The following is a 26,706-nucleotide window of genomic DNA, read 5'->3' as shown; positions in this document are numbered from 1 at the left end:
GCCCATTCCAAGTGTATACTCAGTGGCTCTCATTTTCATTACAGAGTTATGCTGTCATTGCCCCAAGCAATTTTAGAATGTTTTCATTACTCCAAAAGGAAAAATCCCATACCCCCTTAAACCCCCTTATAGTCGTCCCTTACTATTGAAACAAAATCTTCTTGCCATTGCTGCAAATATTACAATATTACTTTTATCTGTTGTTCATAAGTTAGATTAGTTGTCATTTTCCTATGTATCACCATTTTGCTAGCATTTTGTAAAAGAACATTCTTACATTTATCCTGTTAACCACAATCTTCATCCATCACCAAAATCACTGTATTATACTTTCCCTAGATTACTCACTAGTTTCCTTTCAATTGACATTTACTTCCATAGACTACCCTTTTCAGTCACAGTCATGTTTAAAAATGAGCAGTGCTTGTTACGGTCACTATAATGTGTTACTCTCAATTCTATTCATTTCTACCCTTTTACAATTAACCTTATTGCTAATGCTACACACATTAAGCATCAGCTCCCATTCTCAACCCACATTTTATCTCCTAGTAACCTACATTCTAGAGTTTACCTCTGTGAGTTTACTTCTTGTATTTAGTTCATATTAGTGAGACCAGACAATATTTTTCCTTTGTGTCTGGCTTACTTCACTTAACATAATATCCTTCAGGTTCATCCACTTTGCTATACGCATCCCGATCTCATTTCTCCTTGCAGCTGAACAGTATTCCATTTTGTGTATATACTACATTTTGCTTATCCATTCATTGGTTGATAGGCACTTAGGCTGGTTCCATATTTTAGCAATTGTGAATAATGTTGCTATGAACAACAGTGTGCAAGTGTCAGTTCACACTGCTTTCAGTTCTTCTGAATATAGTCCTAGTAAGGAATCATACAGCAGTTCTCTATTCAGCTTCTTGAGATACTGCCAAACTGCCTTCCAGAGTCTGCACCATTCTACCTTCCCACCACAGTGAAGGAGTATACCTGTTTCTCCACATCCTTTCCAGCACTTGTAGTTTTCTGCTGTTTTTTTTTTTTTTAATAATGGCCATTCCAAAAGGTGTGAAATGGTATCCATTGTAGTTTTTAAAAAAAGATTTATTTATTTATCCCCTCACCCCCTGCCTGTTGTTTGTGTTCCCTCTCTACTCTCTGTTTCCATTCATTGTGTGCTCTCTGTGGCTGCTCATCTTCTCTTTAGGAGTTTCTGGGAATCTAACCTGGGGCCTCCCACATGGGAGAGAAGCACTCTGTTGCTTGAGCCACCTCAGCCCCTTTCTTTTGTTGTATCTCTCATTGTCTTTCCTCTTTGTGTCTCCTTTGTTGTATCATCTTGTTGTCTCAGCTTGCTGTGCCTGCCTGTTGCACCAGCTTGCTGTCTTGCTTGTCTTCTCCAGGAGGCACTGGAACCAAACTGGGGACCTCCCATGTGGTAAGTGGGAGCTCAATTCCTTGAGCCACATCTGCTTCCCTGGACATCGTAATTTTGATCTGCATTTACCTAATAGATATTGATGTTGGGCTTTTTTTCATGTGTTTTTTCACCATTTGTATTTCCTCTTTGGAGAAATGTCTGTTCAAGTCTTTGAGTTGTAGGATCTCTTTATACAACATGGATATCAAGCCCTTATTAGATATGTGGTTTCCTAATATTTTCTCCCATTGAGTAGGCTGCATTTCACTTTCTTGACAAAGTCTTTTGAAGAACAGAAGTGTGTAATTTTGAGGAGGTTCCATTTATCTATTTTTTCTTTTGTTGCTCATGCTTTGGATATATGGTTTAAGAAACTACCGCCTATCACAAGATCTTGAAGATGGTTTAAGAAACTACCGCCTATCACAAGATCTTGAAGATGTTTTCCTACATTTTCTTTTTTGGGAATTTTATGATGTACCTTTTATATTTAGGTCCTTGATCCATTTTTAGTTAATTTTTGTATAAGGTGTGAGATAGGGGTCTTCTTTCTTTCTTTTGGATATGGTTATCCATTTCTCCCAACACCATTTGTTGAATAGACTGCTCTGACCCAGGTGGGTGGGCTTGAGAACCTTGTCAAAAATCACTTCACTGTAGATGCATGGGTCTATTTCTGAGCTCTTGATTTGGTTCCATTAGTCAAACTGAGATACAGCTGTGTTTTACATTTTTCAGCATAATGGTTAAGGGTGTGGGCCTTGTAGCCATGTTGGGTGGGTTTTTTATACCAGTGTCTCAGTTACTGTTGAGTGACCTTGAAAAAGTACCTCAACCTCTCCTGTCCTCAGTTTTTTTTCTGTAAAATAGGGATAATAGATTTTGGGAGGATTAAGTAAGTAAATATATGTAATTTACTTATAATTGTGCCTAGCACATTTTAAATGCTTGATAGAGGCCATAACTATTATTATTATTATTAAATGAAAATGAAAAGCCATACTGTCTTTTCTAGGGATTTTTTGAATCATGTGGTGGGTGGAGCATATTCTGAGAAGGAAGCAAAGGCCTTTTTTATGGTGCACATTAGGAGGTAGCAAAGAATCTAGAGGTACTGAAAGGAAGAATTTTTGTCTTTGATGATGCCAATGAGTTTGTGGTTATGGTTTGTAGTGTTAGAATGGGTGACTTGGACACAAAAAGTATAAGATCTAATAATTGTTTTCCTTTTTCAGAATAGTTATAATGTTTATTTCTTAGAATGAAAGAACTTCTCACATTTGAAAAATAAATTGGCAATTTGGAAAATAAAGATAATATAAAAACAAAATCACCTTTTTACTTGAGTCAGAGAAAATTCACTATTGACTTAAATGTTTTCATCTAGATCTGTATTTCTTTTACACAATGGGGTCATGTTATAAATATAGTTTGATCAGTTACATTGCTTAATGTATTTTGATCAATTTCTCATGAGATTAAGTATTCTTAGTTAATGAGAATTTAATAATTTGTCATCTTATGGATATATTTCAATGTGTATATGATGTTCTATAGTTTATTTTACCATTCTTTTAGGGGTGAGCATTTAGATTGTTTCTAGATGTTTTGCTGTATGTTTATCTCTGTGCATAAAACTTTGTTTACATCTTTTATTACTTCCTAAAGACAGAAGTAGAGCCACTAAATCAAAGAACATGAGTGTCATTCTCCAGGCATTTTGCACCTTTCTGTGAACAGTATAAAATAGTGCTGGGATTTCTGCCTACTTGGAAGAATTGAGCATTTTAGTATTTACATATAGCAAAATAATAGGCAATATGAAGTATTCCATTATTCTTAATTTGACATTTCTTTAATTTTTAGAGAGGCTAAATACATTTTTAAAGTATTTATTTCCACTTGTATTTCTTATTATGTGAATTTTCTATTCACATCCCTTGAGTTTTCTCTTGAGATATAATTTTTATGTTTGTAGATGGTCTGAATATATATTAAAATTTTCCTTACAAAGGTTGTAAATATATCTCAATATTTAATCTGCCTTTTTAAAATGTACTCAAATATAAACTTTGATTTTCTGTAGTAAAATCTAACATTTTATTTCTTTGGTTTTCTTGTGTTGATTTTATATTCAGAAAATGTAACTACACATATAATTCTTCTGGTTTTCTTTTTAATATATATTTTTTTATGTTAAGCCCTTTTATATTCTTGTTATTTTAATTTGGTGTATAGTATGATTCTTTCATTAAGAGTTATTTTCCTCAATCTATTAATTAAATAATCCAGCTATTAAATCACTGTATATTCTAGAATTTGTTTCAGGGATAGAATTTTGTATTAAATTGTTTCCATTCTATTTAACTAAATTTATACTGTCAATTCTTGTACTAGTACTATCATTCACTCTGATATATCTTCTTTTTTTTTTTTAAGATTATTTTATTTCCCCTCCTCCCCCCTGTTGTCTGATGTCTCTCTCTCGTCACTGTGTGTGTTCTTCTGTGTCTGCTTGCATTCTTGTCAGCAGCACCGGGAATCTGTGTCCCTTTTTGTTGCGTCATCTTGCAATGTCAGCTCTCCATGTGTACTGTGCCACTCCTGGTCAGGCTGTACTTTTTTCATGAGGGGTGGCTTTCCTTACAGGGTGCACGTGGGCCTTCCCTACGTGGGGGACACCCCTGTGTGGCATGGCATTCCTTGTGCGCCTCAGTGCTGTGCATGGGCCAGCTTATCACACGGGTCAGGAGGCCCTGGGTTTGAACCCTGGACTTCCCATGTGGTAGATGGACGCTCTATCTGTTGAGCCAAATCTGCTTCTCTGATATATCTCCTTAATAAATCTTCTTAAGGACATTCTGTCTTATTTTTTTCTGCAAAATGAACTTTAGTCATATTTTGAAACTATTGAAAATCTCTTTTGGGATTATTGCAATAGCATTAACAACAACCAAAAAAAGTTAACTAACAATATTGCAAGCTGGCAGCCTTTCTTTTTTCTGATTTTTGTGGTACAAAATACCTGCTAGGTATGTACTCTTCTTGTAAGCCTGGTGGATTGAGAGAGATATCCTTTATCATTTTTAGGAATTATATACTTCTATATTTACTTTATTTGTTATTGTTGTTTAAACAAAGTAGATTTTTAAGTGTTATAAAATGCCATTTTGTCATCTAGAATTGATCATACTGATGTGATTTTTTAAATTAATAGACTAGCGTTAAACTCTTCTTTGGTTGGGGGTAAATCTTTTAAGATACCACTGAATTTAGTTTGCCTGCATTTTATTTAAACTTTACCTATCTATATTACTACGTGAACATGATCTATATAATAACCTTGCCATCTATTTGTTCTAAATCTTTTCTATTGAAATCTGTTTTACATATTGAACTATTTGTACAGTTTATTCAAAGAATGTGTTCCAGTGGTAAGTATATTTAAAGTTTGGAAATCATCAGTTTATTCTGTACTTTTTTTGCTGGTAATTTTGTCCAGTTTTAGTATCACTATTAAAATAATGTAATGTAATAGTATGGATATGGTAGCTTCCTATATTTTAGTGTTTTTCATAGCTTCATTCTTAGAATTTTTGGAAGAGCTCTTTGGTAGAATAAGTATGACTTTAAAGCTGAATATGGTAACTCAATATATTTAATAGTTTTTCCTCTGTTTGGATTTTCTTTATATTGAATTTTGATGAGTTTTAATTTTCCAAACAATTTCAAACAAAATGAAACCTCCATTTCTTGTTAAATTAATCATAGACCATTTACCTTGATTACTCACTTTGCCAGTGAGCACATTTGTGTTCCCACCATCTCATCGTCTCCTCGACTCTCTTCCATCTCTCAACCTCTGTTAACTCAATCAATACCTTATTATCACAGTTGACGATGCTTATTTCCTGTAATGTAACCATACTTACATTTTCTGTGATTTGTCTTTTGATTGACTCTAATAGATAAAAGCAGTTAAGCAATTGAGAATGTCTGTGATATTCCTACTGTCTATGTCCATTATGGAGAATATCCCTGAAGGAGATTTCAAATGGTTGCTTCTTCTTAATACTCTGAGGCTTACAAACTCTCAGTCAGATTCCCTGTCCTAACCATTTCGCATTTTCCCTTGGAGATCATCTGCCCATGTATGCAAATTCAAGCTGTCTTTTAACAGTTGCCTGCTGCTTAGCTTCCTCCTGGACCAGATCCCTTCTTTCCTGAATTCCATATCTTCTTCCTTGATTGCTCTCAGTTAATTCCCTAAACTTTATTGGAAGACTACCTTAAGTAACTTCAGTTATAGGCCATTGAAACCTTTATCATTATTCCCTCTCACATTCAATTAATATTGTGAGTTTAAAATCCAAAATTGAAAGTTATTTTCTTTTAGAGTTTTGAAGCCATGTTCTTATAACATTTAGCATACAGTATTGCTGAACATTGGAAACCAGGCTAATTCATATTTCATTGAGGTGATGTGTTGTTTCTTCCTTGTTGCAAGTGTTTAGGATCTTTACACTCAGTGTTCTGAAATATAACCATGATGTATCTATGTGTTGATCTTTTTTCACTCATAAAATGTATTTCATTGTTATGTTCTGGGATATTATCTGCCATTTTTCTTCTAGAATATCCTTTTTATGTTTTTCCCCTCTTTTTGAAAATGATATTGATCAGTTCTTAGATTTTCTGTTTTGATCATCTGCATGACTTTTGCCTTTTTCTCCCATATCCTTGCTTTTTTGGTTTATTTTATATAGTGGGAAATATTCATATCTTTTTCTTCAAACACTTCTATTAATATTGTTTTTGCTTCAGGAATTGCATTTTAATTTCCTTGAATTCTTTTGTTTCTCCAATCCTTTATTTGCCAAAAACTTGCTTTATGGATACCATATATTCTTGAGTGTAACATTGAATGGGTTCTTAAATTGAGTATTTTTTTTCTATGTTTACTTTTTTTTTTCCAGTAAGAAGTCAGATTTTATTTAGAAAACAAATGTTTCCTGCATATCTGTCCACATGGGACACTCTTGCATAATTGCACAATTTATCATCACAACAATCCTGTCATTTAGATACTATTAATGCCTGTTTTACAAATGAAGATATTAAGGCTCAGAGAATTTGCTCCAAGTTCTTGAGCTGGTAAATCACAGTGCCAGGATTCAGTCCCTTCCTAGCTCATTCCTGAGCCACAGATTTGTTTGTTTTGTGTTTTAATTTTTTAACTTTTTAAAAAGATATTTAGATTATATAAATATTACATAAAAATATAGGGGATTCCCATATGTCCTACTCCCCACACTGCCCACATTTATCCACATTAACAACATCCTTCATTACTGTGGTATATTCATTGCTACTGATGAACACATTTTGGAGCATTGCCATTAAGCATAGATTATAGTTTACATGTAGTTTGCATTCTCTCCCACACAATTCTGTAGGTTATGGCAAGATATATAATGGCCTGTATCTGTTGTTGCAATGTCATTCAGGACAATTCCCAAGTCCTGAAAATGCCCCCATATTACACCTGTTTTCCCTCTCCTGACCTTAGAACCTCCACTGGCTGCTGCCTGCACATCAATGATATGAGGTCTTCCATTGCTATAGTTACATAACTCTATAGTAGAATACCAGTAAGTTCACTCTAGTCCATCGTTCATTCCCCAATCCTGAGGATTCTGGGATGGTGATGCCCACTGCACCTCTAATTGGGAGGGGGCTCCAATTCCATGTGGCCAGTGGATGGGACTCTCTTGCTTGCAGTTGTAGATTCTCTTGGTTTCTTGATATGGTGGTTGTCCATCTTCACCTCTTTGTTAGTTGCCTTGGTTGAGTATAATGAACTGGAGAGTAGGTGTTGCAACTCTGATGAGGCTCAGGGTCCAGCTGACACATGGACAGCCCAGAGATTCAAGTCTCTTGGACAAATACCTACCTCCCAACTCCAGCACTAACTATAGGTTCAAATAGATAGGACAGAAGAACCATGTGTAGGGAAACCAAATCTGAGTTCTGTTCTGTCACACTGGGGAATACAAGCCCCAATGTAGGGCCCACTGGCAAGGCACCAAACTCATGAGCTATCTGCCCTGACCATAGAGCCTGAGTGTCTCCAGAGCCCTTAGGAGCCCCACTATTTGTGATAGTGTCTAATTTGGTAGTCAGTGAGTGCTGAGACATGCAAAAGTGTAACCTCTGGAATGACCTCCTGACTCACTTTGAAGTCTCTAAGCCGTATAAACTCTTCTGTCTTTACTTTTATCCCTTTTGGTCAAGGTCTTTTTCCAGTTGCATTGCTTGGTAGTAATCAGTGCCAGGAAGGCTCATCCCTGGGAGTCAAGTCCCATGCTGGGGGGAAAGTAATGCATTTATATGCTGAGTTTGGCTTAGAGAAAGGCCACATTTGAGCAACAAGGAGGTGCTCAGGAGGTAATGCTTAAGTACCCTGTAATAGTAGTCTGAGTTTCAATTTCAAGAGTAAAGGTTCATAAGCACAGTGATCAATATCAAGAGCCCATCATGGACCATCATCCTTCACTAGCCATTGCGTCTCTCCTTCGGGGATTCTTGCTGTTCCATTAGAGAATGTGGCAGAGCTAAATTGAGTATTTTAAAGATTTCTTCTTTCACATGAAAAAAGTCCAAAAACCAGTTGCTGTTTGTTTACCTTTTGCATTATAGGCTTTTCTCAGAAATTAAGTGACCCATGGATGCCTATCATATTAAAGAATGAGGTAATAGAAAAGTCACCTCAAACGTTAGTTACAAATGTGGAGATTGACTCAATGCAAAGGACAAAAGTAAACTCCTGAGTTATTTTGGAAGACTGCTAAAATCAAATGAAGATGACTTAAGTAACTCTTGGATGTTAACTTCTGTACCAGCTGCCCTAAGTCTTTTTAGACAGTTTGGGTAATTTTCTTTTGTAAAGTATTTAATTGTTTTCTCCTGGGGATAGCATGAGGTTGCAGAGTTGATTGTTTCATACCTACCCCTTCTATGAGTGTCCCTGTTTTCTGGCCTACTGCTCCCTTCCACACTCCATGGTGCCTGATGCCGCCTAACCTGGAGTTCTGCTGATATGACTGACGCCCTTCTCAGCTGAAATCATGCATCTGTATCTTCCAGCTTATGGTTGTTTCATCAGTCACTGCTCCTCCATCTACTTTCCATCTTCCAGAAACACATTGAAATCTCTTTGCTATTCACGACCCCATTCTCTTTTTCTTTAGTCTGGATTTGTAACTTTTATAAAAATTCTACTCATTTTAGTGGAAGCATGAGAGGGTAGATGAATCACCTAAAACGATTGTGTTTGTTCCCAGCAAGCTATACAGACATTTCTATTCATCCATTCAAAGCCTCTGCTTATAATATCTACCATGTATTAAGCTGTATCCAGAGATGGCGCTGTGCACTGAGCAGGCACACACCTGTCCTCACTGGGCTTTTGTTTGAGTGGAAGCCTTGCAATAAAGAATTAGGAAGCTGCTCAGTAGTGAGGTGGACTCAAAATGTCTCGGCTGCGCTATTATGGAATCTAGTAAAGAGACCCAGGAGGGTTGGAGCCCAAGGAAGTAGAGGTTGTGGCTGTGTCCCAAGGCTAGGGACAACCTGAAGGACTTGCCCTCTTTGTGGCCACTTTGGAAGGCAGCATTCATTCTGCCCATAGGCCCATGTTGTACCCCTCTGCAGGCATGTTCTTCCCTTTCTTTTTTCTTTTATTACAAACATTTGATTTGGGTATACATCTTATAGGAACATACTCTTGAATTCAGTCCTTCAGCCAACCTGATTTTTTTTGTTTGTTTGTTTTTCAAAGGGGAATTTAACCATTTTCCATTTATTGTTGTAATTTTAATTTTACTTGTTATTCATCTTTTCTATATCTACATTGTTTATTTTTAATACTTTTTTGGCTTTCTTTTCTTTTTGTCCTTTGCCACACAGAATATGTTTTCTTTATTTTATGCTTTCTTCAGTGATTTGGGAATTATATTTTCTATTTATAATTTTATTGTTGATGACCTGAAGTTTTAAAATTTTTGAAATAGCATTCTCTTTTGTGTTAAAAATTAAAAACTTGCTACCAACATTTGAATTCTACTTTAATGGAAGTCTCTGTCCCTGATCGGTTTCTGAATTTTGGCAATATAGAATCAGATGCCATAATCATTTTCAGTTTCTTAATTTGAGACATGATAAACTACTGAATTTGAAGAGTGAATTCAGAAACTCATGTTTTGTTGTAGTGAAATAATGTGATTTTCTTTGCAGTATAAATCCTGATATCATTTTAGTTTTTAACATACAAGGATATGACAACAGCCAGACTTACCTCTTTCTTGTAAAGAGATGAGAGAAATCTTAAGCGTTAAATACATATTTTGATTCTTAACACTGGAAAGAAAATATAACATCTAAAGGAATATTTTTGTATGATTTTTAAGTATGCTTCCATAGTATTGCAAAGTCAAATATTATTACAGTTTGTAAAAACATTCTAAAAAGCAAATCAGCATGAAATTTTGGTTTTACCTTTCAGGCCAAGTAGGTCCTTTAAAGGCAGATAGTTGCATTGAGGCAAAAGAGAAATCAGAATTACATGGTTTTAAAGCAAAATATAATGATATAATAAAGGTACTTTGCATATGCCACACCTCCACAGTCTTTTTAAAAAATAATTGTTCCTTTAAAATTTATTCGAAGTGGGCTTTTACTGTAGCCTGATGGGTGTGAGTGGGTTAAATAATTTTCCTTGCTACCCACTTTTTGTGCGCATCTCAGTAGCAGCTCTACTACAGAGAGATATGTGGAGGTAGAGAAATATAAACTAAGCTTTTGCTCTCTGTGGATAATAAAAATTATCCACTTTCTCACAGATGTCAAATCTGGCAGATTTCCATAGAAAATTTGGATTGAATGTCAACTACCCAAATTATTTTAGTGTCTGCTGAAGTGTGTGCTTGGCAGAGATTTCAGCAGGAAAATAGGAAATGGGTTTGAAAACATCAATAATATCTGAATACAACTCCTTAAGCTGATTGTTCCACGGATGAACCAAAGCATATATTGTCCCTGCAAACCAGAGCCCTCCAAGAAGTCCAGGTGGACACATTGTAAATGTTTCAAATATAGAAGTTGAGAGGAGGGCTTATTTAGGAAATAGGATTTGCTATCATGTATAGATCTTTGCCTTCTCCATCAATAGTTTAGATTGGCTAATTCACAACTAAACAGAGTCTGAATGGCACAGACACCATGCAGGCAAATGAGGATAACATAGGTTTATTATTATAATTCAGGTGCAGAAAGATAGGTTTGGTCAAACGTATCCTGGAGTGAGGTTCGAAGACCTGAGTTCCAGGGCTTACACAGATATACGTGGGCCTCAGTTTCCTCATCTTTCAAGCGAGGGGAATGGCCTGCATGATGATTTTTTTAGGTCGTTTCACATATCTTTGATCTGCAATAATAAAGAAAATCTGAGATAATTCAATAGTAGATAAATCTAGTTAGCTTCCCGTGAGAAGAAATCAATCTCCTTTGCTTGAGGAAGAAATTAAAATTGCAGTACAGCGAGTAACAGAAAATGAGTTCTAAGCAGTTACGCAGTGTCAAGGAATTAATCATTACATAATTTTAAGAATTCTATAAACGTCCCTCGAAAAACTTGTGTCCTCTTCCAAGCACTCAGCCATTGTAAAATTCATTCATTCATTCATTCATTCATTCATGGAATATTTACCGAGTGTTCGATACACTGTGCTAAATGCTGGGTAGCAAACAGAAGAGACAAACGCTCCTGCCCTCCACAAACTTATGCTCTAGTGAGGGAAGACAGATGAGGAGAAAACCTATCTGCGTACTTGATAGCAGGTCAGATAGTGACGGTGGAGGAAAGGGAAGGATGGAAAACGACCTTAGAAAGTTACTAAAGGAATGTGAGTGTGTGGATGGGTGGTGAGGGAGGCTGCCCAGAGAAAGTGAGAATCGAGGGCGCGGGGCGGGCAGGGCGTGCCCTGAGGAAGGGCACAGAGGTGGGTGCTGTCCCGGGGCGGAAGCCCGCTGCCCGCAGGGGACCTTGTGCTGTTCTCGCCAGGGTGCGGTGGGGCTTCTGGCCCCGGCCGTCGAGATCATGGCCCCTTGGCTCCCAGGAGGTAGCAAGGCTGTCCTCCACTCAGGAAAGAGTCGAGCCACGGCTCCAGTCCAGGTGTCTTCCCAGCTCCGTGTGCATACCCTGGTCCTCACTCTTCGCGGTGACATGGGGACTTTGAGCCTGAGGTGAAGTTAAACATGGAGGGAACGCACAGGCTTATAGACTCTCGGGACCTGTAACAACGTTTCAGCTTAAACCTGGGAGGCTCGACTTGAAAGCTTTCTGACAAGTCCTTTGGTAACAAACAGCCCGTGTCGTGCACTGCCCTGTGCCTGGCATGTGCCCACCCACTAACTCATGCGTGTGCGCTCACACGCACCCACCCGGGCTGGGCACGCTTGGTACCTTACATAGCGTGGCCTCGCGTAACCCTCACCACAAGGCTGCCCTCCCCAGAAGAAGGGTTGTCCACTTCACTCTGGAACCTTCTTACCAATCACATGCCTCACGTCAGTATCTAGCCACCCACATACCGAGAATGGTATCTTTTCTATCATTTCTAAAATATGTCTTTTCCACAGAATAGCATTCCCTGTGCTTCTTTCCATAGTAGCATACACTTGCAGATGGCTGGAAGAAACTGACATTTCTAGGCACTGTCCCATCCTTTTCAAGATCATGGTTCGTTGTGTGTCCTGCCATTTTGGTCTTGCCGTTGCTTCTCTGAGCAGTTCTTGCTTCTGTGCTTTCGTTTTGTGACTATCTGAGAAATCTAGGAAATACCGTACCTGAGATATAAGAATTGATTTGTTAAAAAATATTAGATACCTAAATCTCTCATAAATAAATTATGAGTGATTGCACTCATATATTTTGTATCTACGGATAAATAATATTATCAATTTTCTTAGAATAAGCATAAATGAAAGCCGAGGCTTAAAAAGGTTAAACAACTCTTTCAAGTATGAAAGTTACTAAGGTTATAGCTAACTTTTATTGACTATTTCAATAAATAGTAGGCATTGTATTAAGTTTCCTACATGTATTAATTCATAGATCTCACAACTGCCCCACAAGTTGATATCGTTGTTCCCACTTTAAATACAAGAAAACAGGGCACAGAGAAGTTAAGTAACTTGCCTTAAAAAAATCTACTAAATGTAGATAAACGAACTAGGTAATTTGGCTTCAGTCTGGGCTTTTAAATAATGTGCAATATATTTGTGACAAAATAGAAAGGATACAGAATTCTTAAATAATGGTTTTAAAATGGGTGGAATTTCATGACTGTTAATATATGTATATCAGTATTGCAAGGATTTTTCTCTGCTAAAGAAAATAAATAGGTGTCACAACTATCTTTAGAATTGCCCATGCAATTCATACTCAGTTACGAACAGGAAAATGAACATATAAAGTTATTAAAGAAGAATTTCAAGGCAGAGATGGTTTGATCCTCGCTCTCCTTTTCATTTATTTCTCCAGAAATAAAAAAAAATTAACAGCAGCATCACAGACACGGTCTCTGAACCACTACTTTGCAATACCACAAGCCAGCTATGGACACATGAACTTCTTATTCACTGTTTAATATTTCAAGCTCTCCATTTGCATTTTTCCAAGACTTAAAACTATAATAAAGTAACCCAAACTTGATAGCAGTTAGAAAGGCTATTTATCTTTTCCTCATGAACATTTAAAATGTAGAAATAATTCTTAAATATTTGGAACATTCTTTTCAACATATTCAATATTTTAAAACATACATAGTAACAATATATTATGAAAAAGCTACTGTAGTATTTTATTTCTGCTTTATTTTAGTGGAATGGTAGACCAGTGTTACAGATATGACTTTAGAGTGCATGTTCTAAAAATTTCAGATGATTTGAGTCTGGAGTTCTGAACTCTACTTCCGTCACTAACTTGAGATATACGCATACACATATACACAGATATATGTATATATACATATTTGTGTATGTATTGACATGTATACATATATATCCATTCTAAATATATTTATCCAAACTTCCATTTACTCTACCAAGACCACTGAATTTTTATGATGATTAATGAAGTAATTTATTGCATACAATTTAAAAAACAAATGCTCTATTTGGATAAATATATTTACATTATAAGCATTATTAAATTGCCTTATTACAATGGTGTACCTGACTCATGGAGAGGGCTTATTATAATACTGATTAATGACTGACCCCCAGAGTTTCTAGGTTTGGTGAGGGGTCTGTGAATTTGCACATCTTACAAATCTGCAGAAGATTCTGGTCCAGGGGCCAGGCGCCATACTTTGAGAAGGGCTGCCTTATGAAATTGAACAGGGCTAAAAACAAACCACAACAACTTAGTAACACAGTAGCAACACATGGTTTATGTTTGAATGGGGAAGGGGCTGAGCCCTGAATTTTTAGCAAACCTTGTTGGCAATAATGACTAGAAATTATGCAAAAATTATGTCTGGATACGATCACAGAAACCACTGTACATGTTGCCCCCGACCCACACCCTCCTCTGTCCTTTAGTGGGAATGTGTTGGGTTTCTCCCATGAGAAAAAAAGTTGACTGTGCCATGCAGAATGTTTCTAATGGGTTTCTTGTTTGCAGGTTGTTGGTTTTTTTTTTGTTTTTTGTTTTTCATTTCACTTTTAACTTGTTATCAAAGGTATAACACAGAAAATGTGAGACAATTCAGTATAAACTCTGTGAGAAACGTCAGCTCACGAAGACACCAACATAGCGGTTTCAGAATTTATACAAGGAGAAAGGGAATTTAGGTCAGCATTAAAAAGGAATCTACACTAAATGGGTAAGGACACAAATAAACACACACAGTTTTTCTTTCAAAAATGCTATTATTTCTGACACCCCGGTTATGATGTCTCTCAGTACATTGTCATTGGCAATAGTATTTAGCAGACTTCTTATTTAGTTTGTGGACTTTGTCCCCATCTGGGGGTGGGCTGGGGTTGTCTTTCCTCTTTTACCTAACATCGAGGATCGCAGCTGAAACAAATGCTAAATTACACCTTGCTGAGAATGATGAGTGCCAGTTAATGAGAAACGGAATTTTAGAAATCTAATCTTAAAGTTACCATTACTGTGTCATAGGTTACAACCTTGACTTTTTTCTTCTTATAATTGGGATTCCTAAAAGTTCGTGATCAAACATATAACTAATAAACAGCCTTAGCAATTGAATGATGGATTTGATCTCACTGCTGGTTAGTTGACAGATGGGAATCAAACAGACAAACTCTGTACTTCCAATTTATTGCTGGAAATTGAAATTGTGTGCCCTAAATGCCGTAAGACTGGTTGTTCTTCCAGCATTTAATAGTCTGTCTGGTGAGAAGGAGAAAATAAAGGTCCTGTAGTCTTTCAAGGAAGACAGTTTTAAGCCATTTCAACATAATATGGGAGACTTCCAGTTTGGATGAGACTGTGAGTATATCAGAGCCAACTTCTGAATCTTTTGAAATTCATTCACATAATATAATTTTTTTTCAATTTATGAACTAATACAAGGTTGATTAAATGAAAGCTTCTTTACCTGACCTATTGCTGGTGCTCAGCAAATATTTAACTTAAAATAATCCTAAAAATGCCACCTCAAAGTATTCAATTTTTCTAGACAAGTATATTTTTGATACTTCTAATATTCTAACTAGATGACCCAAATAATTGGTTGTTCAAATATGTTGAGTCAATACTATAAAACTAAGATAGTCTCTAGTGTGGTTTGAATATGAAATGAATATGTGATATCTATAGACTTGAAATTTTAAAATATGTATATAAAAGTTTATTTTTGAGATTCACTGTTTTTACCTTCTTTGGTTTCTTATGAGATAAGCTTTTAAACACACCACTGTGTAAAAAATTGTAATGTTCAAGTTTGGGGAATATATCAATATTATATTTTATGTGTTTCTTTAATTGCAATTATTTAGTGTTTTCAAATTTGATGCCAATATAATTAGTAAGAATCCTATCACTGTGATTACCCACTTGAGGTTTTTCTACTCAAGCATAAATTGATGTAACTATCTTTAAGCACATGGAATTTTATTAATTAAAGGAGAAATTAATTCAAAAACATTGACTACTCACGTATTAGCTATGAATATCCGGACTGAATTTACAGTCTTAATCCATAGATGAACCAGTTAGCTTTTCAGGTAATAAACCTGTCTAATAATCCCGACTAGAGCATTAACCCTGACGAACTTTCTCACACAAACAGGTTTGCTAACAAGCTGGGCAGGGAAAAGAGATGCGGATGATTTAGTACAACACTGACAGAGAGAAAGGCCAAGTTCACGTCCTAGGGATGACACACTAAGCAGAAAACCTACAATCTGCAGAATGTTGGATTAGATTGGTCACAGAAAGTTTTATTACTTCATAATGAATCTGTTCTATTGTACAAGGGTTATTATTTAAGCACCCCCAAAACATGCCTATATTTTTACAAAAGGAAGTTAAACCTACTTACATTGTCCAAGGAAAAAGCTACAGCTGAGAGCAAGGACACTAGGTAAGACTTTGCCCTAAATAATAGAATTAGAAATTCAAGACATCTGATGAAGAGAAACAGCCAATGTAGGGGCTGAATTGAAAGAATTAATTGTGAGATGGGTTAGTAAGGGTTCAAGATTAAAAAGTTGAAAATAAGAACCATAAAGGAAAATTAATAAAGAAAGCTCATATTAAAGCTAGTTGTTTAGAACACTTAGGAAGGAAATTTTATAAAACAATTCTTAGCTTGATTATATGAAAATCAAAAGACCCAAATTGAGGAAAATCTTTGTCCATTAAAATAATAGTTTCCCCTTTGGCACTTTTGTACAACTTGTGTAATTTTTTCCAAATATTTTCTGCATATTTCTGTGCTTATCCCAGAGTGTTATCACTTTGGTATGCACTAAGAATGCAAAGTGAAGGGAGGTCTGTACCTGCCGACAAGAAGTCTAGTAAAAATGTAAACAAAAGAACCAAATCAATCATGACTTGGAACAAGATAAGCATGCAGAGCCTCCTGAGGTATCATGCAGAAGAAGGGATGGTTAGATTTGTCAGGAAAGGTAGCGATCATGGAAGGCATCCGAGAAGGGGTAAGCTTGGAGTAGGGTTTGAAGAACCAGATGGCAACTTTAGGAGATGAAATAGGAACTCTAATTAGACACTCCATAATGCAGGGCCTTGTACCACACTACAGAGCTTGAATTTTATTCTGTAGGAAAATCATACAATTTGATTTGCCACTTAGAAAAATCACTCTGATAACAGGGTGTAGGGTGAATTTCAGGGGAAGGCGGTAGGCTGGAAAACCATGCAGGAGGCTATTTCATGAATTCACATAGGATATAAAGGGGGCTTGAAAGAAGATAGCAGTGGGGACAGGAGACAGGGTAGGAGAGATGGCTTTGAAGGCTGTTTAGGGGGGGTCACATCAGCAGTGCAGCATGTTCAACAATTGACCATTGGTGATGACTTGGTTATGCAACATGAGGGAGAAATGGAGTCCAAGTTGACTTCCAGGTTTCTGACCTGGCAGATCAGGTGATTGGTGATTATGGAGTTACATAAAAACTGGATTTGGAAACAAGGTAATTCGTGACTTACTGGGAGGGCTCGAGGGAGAGTGGTGGATGAGCAGTGCAAAACAGGCTTAGGTCACTTGAGGGAGTGCATGCCTATACACACTTCATATTGGTAGAAGCTGGAGCGTGTTATCCCTAAGGGGAAGTGCGTCCCTAGAGAAGTAAAAGTTGAATATACAAGGGAGGAGTGCAAGGAGGAAGGGAGAACAGGTCCTCCAGACCAGAGAGAGGGGCCTGGAGCAGAGCCCTTCCTCCTCGGGAATGGCAGAAGAGGAGGAGGCAGCAGGAGTGTGACTGCAGAGTGGGTGGAAGGGACCCGGGCAGGCCTGCCTCTTTTTGGTAGTGTCAGGTGTCAGCAGCTGAGGCTGATTGTGGGCAGCAGGGTGGTGGGGAGTGAAGATGGAGGAGAAGAGTCACTGAAGGAGTGGCTTGGGGGATTCCTAAAAGCAAATGAAGTGATCTTGTCAATACTCATCAGTGAAGCCCCGTAGTGCAAGGAATCCTCATGGTTGTGCCCTTTTCACCAGCAACACTAGATTACACCTGAGTAATGCAAATAGTAACTACCATTTTAAGTGGTTATGATGTGCCGGTCACTACTAAATCTTTAATCCTCACAACAAAGTCATGGTTTACTTACTTCAGTACCATGATGATTCTCATTTTGCTGAAAAGGGCACTGAGGCATTGAGTGATAGAGAAGTGGAGAAGGATGAGGGTCAGCATAATGAGTTAGGCTTTGGTTCAGCTTCCTTAGGATCAGGACAGCCAAAAATTACACAGGTTTAAACAAGATAAAAATTTATTTATCTCCACATAACGTCCCAAGATAGTCAGTCCAGAATTTATTTGGCCCTCCGTTATTTCACAGATACACTGGCATCTTTTGTATCATTGCTGTATCATTTCTGTGCCTACCTCATGATCCAAGAATGATGCTGGTGCTCCAGCCATTTTTTTTCCATACTAGAGACATCAAGAGAAAGGAAGAGGGAAAGAAAGGCATGCCTCCTCCCTTTCACTTCATGTCCAGACCCAGAAATTCCTCACTCCACTTTTCTTATACCCCTAGAACTTTGTGGTATGGTTACATATAACTCCAAAGAAAGCTGTGAAATATCTTAATTCCTAATATTTGGAATAAGGAAAGAGCAGATATTTGGCAGTCTCTTATCTTGTTGGATTGGTTCAGATTTAGACACCTTCAGGTTACATTTGATAAAAAGGTAGAGAAATAAAAACGTTGAGGTTGTTAACAAAGAGAATAGATAAGAAATGAAATATGAGAAAGGAAAGCATGAAACAAGGAGGTGGCTGATAGATGGAAAGAAAAAGCCTGAAGGGCTTGGTGAAGTCAAAGAGGAGATGTTGCCAGCAATGCTGAATGAGAGAACTTCAGAGATCGTTCCTCGAGCTGGAGATTGTGTAAAGAAAAGGCCCAGGGGAGTTAAAGATTTCAGAGGTGGAGAAGTCTTGGCAACTGGGGACATTCCCAAATGTTCCTGATACTTTGCTAATAGTAGGTGAAAATGTTTAGTTAAGGAAAAGAGTGACAAGACCAAGGATACTTTAATGATTACTATACAACTTTATGTATCATGGTAGTATTAACAAGAGTTTAGAAAATAATAGTTTTTAAAATTTCTGGGATGATGATTATACTGTTTCATTTTGGACAAATATTAGTCAAAATTCAAGTTTGCTTTTATGCATTTGACATTTATTATATTCAAAATCATGTCTTCCAAATAGATAATAATTAAGATAATTGTATCTTTTTTACTGAAATGCAAACGATTTGGATGGAAAATGTTCTAAAATGTCTTGCAAACTGCTTTCTTAATATAATAAACAGAACATATTTTATGATTGACTTTGACACTCATCCTTAAATATGACTGGCTGTTATTGTCTTGGACTGAAATAAAATGACTCTCAGCTCTTCCTGCATCTCTTTTATTATCAGAGTTTTTGATCACATGCATGCAGTGAGCTTCTATGGTTTTAGAAACCTGAATTCATCTTGATTGTTCCCTGATCCCCAAGAATTAGAGATTGTGAGATGCCCACCCCTGGGTAAAAGGTTACTACAATTAAAAAAAAAACACAACAAAACCCCTAAAACCCATAAAAAAGCTTTCGGTTTTTTTCACCATCTTAGGACGAAATTACCTCATGATGCCACTAGTTTCTTGCTTACAGACTGGAAGAGATTTGCACAAAGGGAAATCCTGATTTAGTTACAGAAAAAAATAGTCTTTCCTACCTAATAAGGAATGCTTTTAAAGCAAGTCTCTAATTTTCACTTAAAACTATTTAAATTTTCTTAAAACACACATTGAACTATGTGGAATTTAAACATAGGTGGCACAGGTTCTATTTCATTATTCCCAGGTACAGGCTCCGAGATCATGCAAGAAGCTTCGTAGTTATCTAATCACCAGTGGGTCCTGGGTGATGTGAAAGAGAAGCCCTTGGATGAAGGCCTTAGCTTTGAAGGCAGGTTCAAAAAGGAGTCACCCACCTCCGCTTTCTGAAGACTCAGTTAGCTGAACAGATATTTGGCCCTTTCAAGACTTCCATGTGGGACTTGAAGTTGTAACTTTCATTTGAGCCCAAGGCCTTCAGAATAAAGACAACCACATGCTGGAAAGGTGATGCAAGTTTGGTTTTTATCCGGACTAGTTTCCCCTTTATTTTTGAAAGTAGAGGGAATTAGTAAAGCTTTCTAAATGTTTTGTAGAATGATAATTATTAAAAAGATATTTCTCTATTTTCAAACTTTTTCTGTTCTTGATTCTAGTAATGAAAGTGATAAAAAAAAAAGCCAGTAAGGGATAAGGAGGAATTAAGTTGTCTGAAACCTACAAATGTATTAATTTGAACCTTTAGTGAAAAGGTGTCTTCCCTCATACTTTCTATATAATACTATAAATATAGTAAACTCAGGTTTTCCTAAAATGCTAAAGAAATTAAATTGTTTCGGTATTTCTTTTCCTTTTTATGCCTTTTAACCTTTAATCTTTTTTACCTTCCATTTTTCTTTTTATTAAATAGCAGGTAAGAGGTTATCTTAGTTTGCCCCAGGGCTGCTGATGTGAAGTACTAGAAATGGGTTGGCTTTTATAATGGGGATTTTATTTATGGTAAAAGCGTAAGATCCAAGGCTGTGAAATGTCCACATGAGGGCACCTAGCAGAAAAGCTTTCTCGCCGTGGTCAGGTCCTGGTGATCCTGGGCCCTGCCACGTGGCGAAGATGGAGCCCGGTCTCTGCGGGCTCCCTGCTGTCCCCCTAGAATCTCCCGTCTCTCAGAGCTCAGCCGTGGGCAGCCAGGCTCAGGGCTTGTCGCTTCAGCCCTGAGCTGCTCTGTGGACCCAGCCCCTTGGGGGCTTCTTGCCTCAGCTTTGGCCGCCAGTGGTCCTCGAGTCCCGCCACACAGTAGGATGAACAAGGGCAGCTTCCTCTCTGCATGTCTCTCTGTGTCTCCATTCACAGAGAGCCTCAGTAGGAGGCTGACGTCCTCCAGTCAGAAGCGCCCCCTCCAGAGTGGATGCGTTTAAGAACATACTCTTTTTCTTTTTGGGATTTATAAAATAACCTCAGACTGTCACAGATGTTACTTGTGGAAAAGGAAAACAATGAACAGATGTGGATAAGCAAGAAGAAAAGAGAAAAAGCATTCTCAACCTCAGTGATTTTCTTGCTGTGTTTCTATAGGCAGCTAGAAAGGCAGTGTAATTTATCTATACCTTGCTAATAAAAGCACAGAACATGAGTTAAAATCTAAGGAATATTGGAGAAATTTTAATAGAGGTGCGGAGGGAAAAAAATTCTAGATAAGGGCTAAACGGGCAACTCACAGTGTTTGATTTCAGAAGGTTCCACCCTTTGTGTTAATGCTTTGTTCTTTGCTAAAGTGTTTCATTCATTCATTCTATTAATTCACTGATTAGTTAACATTTATTGAGTATTTCTGATGGTCTGAGAACTGTGTTTGACACTGAGAATGCACTCACAAGGCAGTTTGCTGAGGACCTTCTATCTTCTAGTCCTGTTCTAGGTGCTAAAGACAGACGGATAAAGCAGACCACAGTCCCTGCCTTCAGGAGGGTGGCAAGAAAGGGGCATCCCAAAACGAGGAAATGTGTAATGTTAGATTTGTGATGGAGACAAATAAGGAGGCTATGGAGTGCCAAAGTGGAGGTGGGGAATTGTGATTTTAGGTTGGGTGGCCAGTGGAGGCTTTGTTGAGAAGAGGACCTTTGAATAAACCCCTGAAGAGGTAAGGGAGAACGCCAAGACCTAGAACGAGGGGTCCTTAACCCGGGGTCCGTGAGCTTGAAGTGAAATTCAAAAAACATTGTTCTTGTGGGGACGTGTTGGTGCGGGTGTGATATATTTATTAGATGATACGCAGTACAGTGTGGACTTAGTAAGGGGCCCGTGGTTTTCACCTGGCTGGCAGAGGGGTTTGTGGAACAAAAAAGGGGAAGAGCCCCTGGCCTAGAAGAAGAGTCTTCCTCCCAGAGGAACAGCAAATGGGAGCATGTCTGAGTGCAGGGAAGAGTGAGGAGGGCCGTGGGGCTGGAGCAGGAGCACCGAGGAGTAAATGGTAGGATGTGAAGTCGGAAAACAGTCGGGGCCTGGTCATTTAGGCCTTGGTGGACATGGGAAGGACTTTGACTTTGATTCTGAATCAGAGGACAGGCTTTTAAAGGGTGATGAGCAGAGAGGACTGACCTGTTTTAAGAGGATCACTCTGGCTCCAGTGTGGAGAGGAAACAGGCTTGGGTCAAGGAAGGTGAACAGAACGGCAGTGGGGAGACGGTTAGACTAAAACCAGATCATGGTGGATTGGACCAGGCGCTAGGGGTAGAAGTGGCCAGAGTCTTGATTTAGCATATTTTAAAGATTCACTTAACAAGATTTGTTGATGATGAAATAAGAAATTTGTTAAATTTATCTCATACACAGGGTATGAGAGAAAGAGAGAAGTCACGAATGACTTTAGGTTTTGAGCCTGAGTAGCTGAAAAGTGGACATTTCTGCTTACCGAGATTTGGAGAAGAGAGAACCGGTTTTGAGGAAAGAGAACAGGAGATCAGTTTTGAACATGATATGTATGAAATTCCTATTAAATACCCAAATAGAAATCTCAAGCAGACGTGTCGGCTGGACATAGAAGTGTGGGCGTCATCAGCAAGGATGTGAGTGTGGACAAAAATGAATGTGTGGTGTGAGGGAAAGAAAGAGGGAGGGAGGAAAGAAAGAGGAATCTACGACTGTGGGCCCAAGGACTAAAGCTAAGTACAAGAAAATGCAGTAAGTTGTTACAGGCGCCCAAGTGGAAATACGCACAGGGTGTGCAGTGGGAATAAAGAGTATAAGCGATCAGTTCATCACCCAGACTTGATGAGCTGCTCGGAGTCCCGCAGGAGGAGGAAGCAGAGGCCTCTGCTGAGCGAGCTGGGGAGGGTCTTGGGAGGTGATGTAGAGGAAAGGAGATGAGCAGGGGGTTGTTGGCAGAGAGCTGGGACCTTTCAAGGCGAGGAGGCCCCCGAGTGCGGAACTGCTAGTGCTCCCACCCCTCGCCTTGAATTTTGCGCAGAGGCCGCCATATGTACTGCAAATACACAAGGGGGCCTTGTTTAAAAGAGGAAGCATAGAATCGGACTGACAAAAATAAGAGGATGATACTGACGCTGGTTTTTAGAGGAGTCGAAATGATGTGCCAAAAAGTGGGACCACTGGAAGGTTTTGCAGGGAAAAGTGGTATAGAAAAGTAGTAATAGTGAACATTTGCAAGCAGTCTGACCTTGAAGGAAGTTACAGAGGTCCTTAAGGTGATGGAAGAACCTATACATTAGATAGGGATGCTAGATTATTTTGAGAAATTTCTCTAAATTTGATGATTTGATAATTTTTTCTATTAAAAGAGTATTTGCCTTGGAAAATAAGCACCATTAAATTAAAAATTTTCTCTAAATTCTAACAGATTCATATGTATTCTATGACCAGCTGATCACAGATAACGAATAGTCATTCATTCAAGAAATATTGACTGCGTAGCTGCTGTGTGCAGGGATTATATTAGGAATTGGAGATAAGGGGATGTGCCTAGACGTGGGATTGCTTGTTATTCTTACAGGGTTTTGAAAGGGCAATGACATGATCACAGGGCCCAGAGATGGAAAAGTTGAGATAAAAAACTTAACAGGAACCTCAGAAAGTTTCTGCACATATTACTTACATCGTTAAAATTTCTATTTAACTCCAGTTTCCATGAATCTGCCATTTGTAGGACTGGAAAAAATAGCTACTTCTGGTCTCAGTGTAAGTTGAACACAATAGTTATTTTTCATTCTCTTCACTGAATAAACTAAAGTGCTTTTTCTGAAGTGCCAATTTCTTTGAGTTTAATTTTTAAGCAATTTTTATCAATTGTTTTAAAGTAATTTTGATAAAACTATGTTACATGTTGCTTTGGTTTGTTTTGTTGTTTATTTTGGGTACAGGTTATGACCTTCACAATTTATTAAACCAAAGCACATGTTCCTTTTCTGATATATTTTAAAAGGACCTTGCAGACTTCATATCTTAATCACAGATTTATTTATTATCAAAAGAGACCTAATGAAGGCAGTGATTCCGAGAGGCCAGCTGTTGGGAGCCTCCTCTATATTTTGACAGGATTAAATGCAGTGGAGAGATCGAGAAATGTGGACCTCTGCTTCAGCTTTTCTACTAACAGGCTGACCTGCAAATAATTCCCATCAATTCACTTAAAATGTTTAAAGCTGTTTTCTGGTGGTCGTTGACTAAATTATATTTATTTTGACCTGAAAACATCAGTTTTTGATGAAACTATAAATTGATTTGTGTAACATTATATTTAAATATATTCCTATAATATAGCACTTGTAAGCTCATTATTTTTTCCGAAATTTGCTCAGAAAGTTAGCACATAGTATGTATTGAATAAATATCTCATAAAATACAATAATGGATGATCAGAACCATTGTAAAATATGGAAGTAAAATTTTTAAAGTTGAAAAAGGGAGAGGAGAAAAAAATAAAGCACCGTAAGTCCTTTATAACTTTGGTATTTAAACTACTTGTGCTCTTAGTGACCATGTTTCAAGACTTGTCTGTTTCCGTGGCACTTTATTTCATAGGACTGAGTTACTGGTACGTGAAATTAACTCTTGCCACTGTTAAAACCCAGCTGTTGGAGAGTGGGTGTAGCTCAGTTGTTTGAGTGTCTGCTTGCCATGTGTGAGGTCCCACGTTAAATCCCTGGAACCTCCTCAAACAAACAAAAAATCCTCAATCCTTCATCAAGTCACCAACTCTCTTACAAACACTGACTTCTCCTTCCAATTACTATCTTCCCTCCCCTAAGATAAATTTAGTTTGGCCAATATCAGAAATTTCATCAAAAGGGATGTGGAACAGTACCAAGAGGCATATACAATGTTCATGTGTAAAATGTATATATATATATGACACAAATATCCACGAGGTGGGGATAGGCTGAATTTGATGAATTTGATTTAAGTGTTAAAGAAATTTCCCTTCCAAGGTGTTAAAAGCTTTGAAATATTTATCATGTGAAGGTAAAACAATAACTGGATGCTTCTTCTTGGAATGAAGATATGGTTTAGGAACATAACTAGAGACAGCAATGAGTAACACATGCTGCATTCACATTTTACAAAGCCCTTAGATGTTTTAAGTGTATGATTTTTGTTATTTATAGATATAGGTAGGTAGATAGGTAGATATTGTTTTCCATGATTTTGCACTTGAGAAACCAAAGTAACACAAATAGAGATTTCCTTTTAGGAAAGAGGTAGGAGATAGATTCATTAAATTAAAACTTATCATATGTGAAACCATTATTTAAACAATATAAATAGTCTTTAAACATTCTCATTTGGATATAATGGGAAGTGATCCGTTGGACCTTTTTAAACCCCACCTGCCCCTAAGCTCAAAAGTGCTGAGAGTGACTGCATAATATTTGACTTGGTATTTTGTATCCAGCAGTCAGATAGGGAAAATGTTGCAGTGGATTAAAAATACCTGCTTTGACAAGCATATCGAAAAGATCTTATCATTCTGAATCAGGTACTGAAACTAGAACCGATAAGGGCACATTAAGAATGTTTGATTCACCAAGTTGCTACTTGTAAGCAGGAGTGTAGGGAATAATGCTTATTGTTTTTGTCACTTTTCCTAAAATAATTTTTTCCAGCTTGTATTTCCATTTTTCTGTTACTTTGTAAAATGGACTTCTGCTTTTAGTTTTTCAATAATTATGCTATAAATGTACCAGAAGAAAGGAAGGTATCTTTTCAAATAATGTACTCAAAGTAGTAATCATAGGTCTTGTGAAATTTTGACTTAACTAATTTGCAACTTTTTGATGACTATAAATAACTGGTACTTTAAAAACATTTTCTCTAAATATTTACTGGACGAATAGAAGTTTTTTTCTGCAGAACAAATTTTTAAGTTAAGAGCTCCACAAATATCAGTGGAATTAACATTAAAACCTAGTGTGTAATTAAGTAGAGGAAAATGGAAAATAACAATAATAACGTACTTTTTAGCAAACTACATATCTGGGGAAAGTGTTTATAATATTTATTAACATACAGAATTAGTCTTAACCTGCTAGAAAGAAGAGAAAATGCAACACCTTTCAAAGATGCAAATTGACAATTAGCAAAACAATAGAATTCTAGGCCTTCCTTTGCCAGAGGTGCAAATTGATAATCAGGCTCTGCTGAAAAGCTAGTTGTTTCTATTTAAAAAGTTATCTTGAGATGAAGGCTCCCCAAGGAAGAAGAAAATAAGAATATGACCATTTTTGTTAAGTAGAACACCCAAACTATAGTGATATCATTCTACTGCTCTCTGCAGTTTATATTTGAAAAAAATCACACCCAAAAGGGGAGGGAATGTGTGAATTCAGTTTCTCTATGTATTTAACAGCATTGCTTTTCACATTGATTGCTGATTCAATTCACTGCCCTGACCTTTACTTTTAAAGTATTAAATGCTGTGGGACCAGGATTTCTGAAGAACCTAATAATACTTAGACCTGTCTCTCTTGGCCTCTGTCATGCTATATGTGTATTTATGAGTTCTGCCATGGTATTATCTGTCTACACTCAACACTTACTTGTCCATAGGTAAGCATTTTGACTTCTGATTTTTAGTTGCATTTGATTTTATCTGCATCATTGATGTTTTTGACCTGTTCATCGATTTGCCACTGACAGTGTGTGTAGCTGTTTTTAGAAAGTTGAGTGGTTTTTTTTTTTCTTTTTTAAAATTTGTTCTTTCAGTATGTATTCCACTCTCGGTCTTCATTTATCACGTGCACCTGTATGCCAGGTACTGGGCTAGGTGCTGTAAAAACAAAGGTGATTTCAGTGTAGTAGTGGTGTACTGGAAAGAGAGCGAGATTTGATGTCTGACCACGGTCCTTTCTTCATTAAGCAAACATCTATTGAACACCTAAATAT

At 37.4% G+C, this 26,706-nt stretch overlaps 1 protein-coding gene and 1 long non-coding RNA gene across 2 annotated transcripts in view; one reads left to right on the top strand and one right to left on the bottom strand.

Annotated features, from left to right (window-relative positions):
- LOC139437102 (egl nine homolog 1-like) overlaps window positions 1–26,706 on the top strand; it is a 370,192-nt gene that overhangs the window by 225,373 nt on the left and 118,113 nt on the right. The gene's annotated exons all lie outside the window — the stretch shown is intronic.
- Window positions 10,753–15,858, bottom strand: LOC131274810 (uncharacterized). Its single transcript, XR_009182109.1, has 3 exons — window positions 15,675–15,858; window positions 12,186–12,328; window positions 10,753–10,907 (listed from the first exon to the last, which is right to left on the bottom strand). It is a non-coding gene; the product is annotated as an uncharacterized lncRNA (long non-coding RNA).

This window comes from Dasypus novemcinctus, chromosome 20 (assembly GCF_030445035.2).
Source record: "Dasypus novemcinctus isolate mDasNov1 chromosome 20, mDasNov1.1.hap2, whole genome shotgun sequence".
Lineage (NCBI taxonomy): Eukaryota > Metazoa > Chordata > Mammalia > Cingulata > Dasypodidae > Dasypus > Dasypus novemcinctus.
The sequence above is the reverse complement of the archived record's forward strand: the minus strand, read 5'-3'. Positions and strand labels throughout refer to the sequence as shown.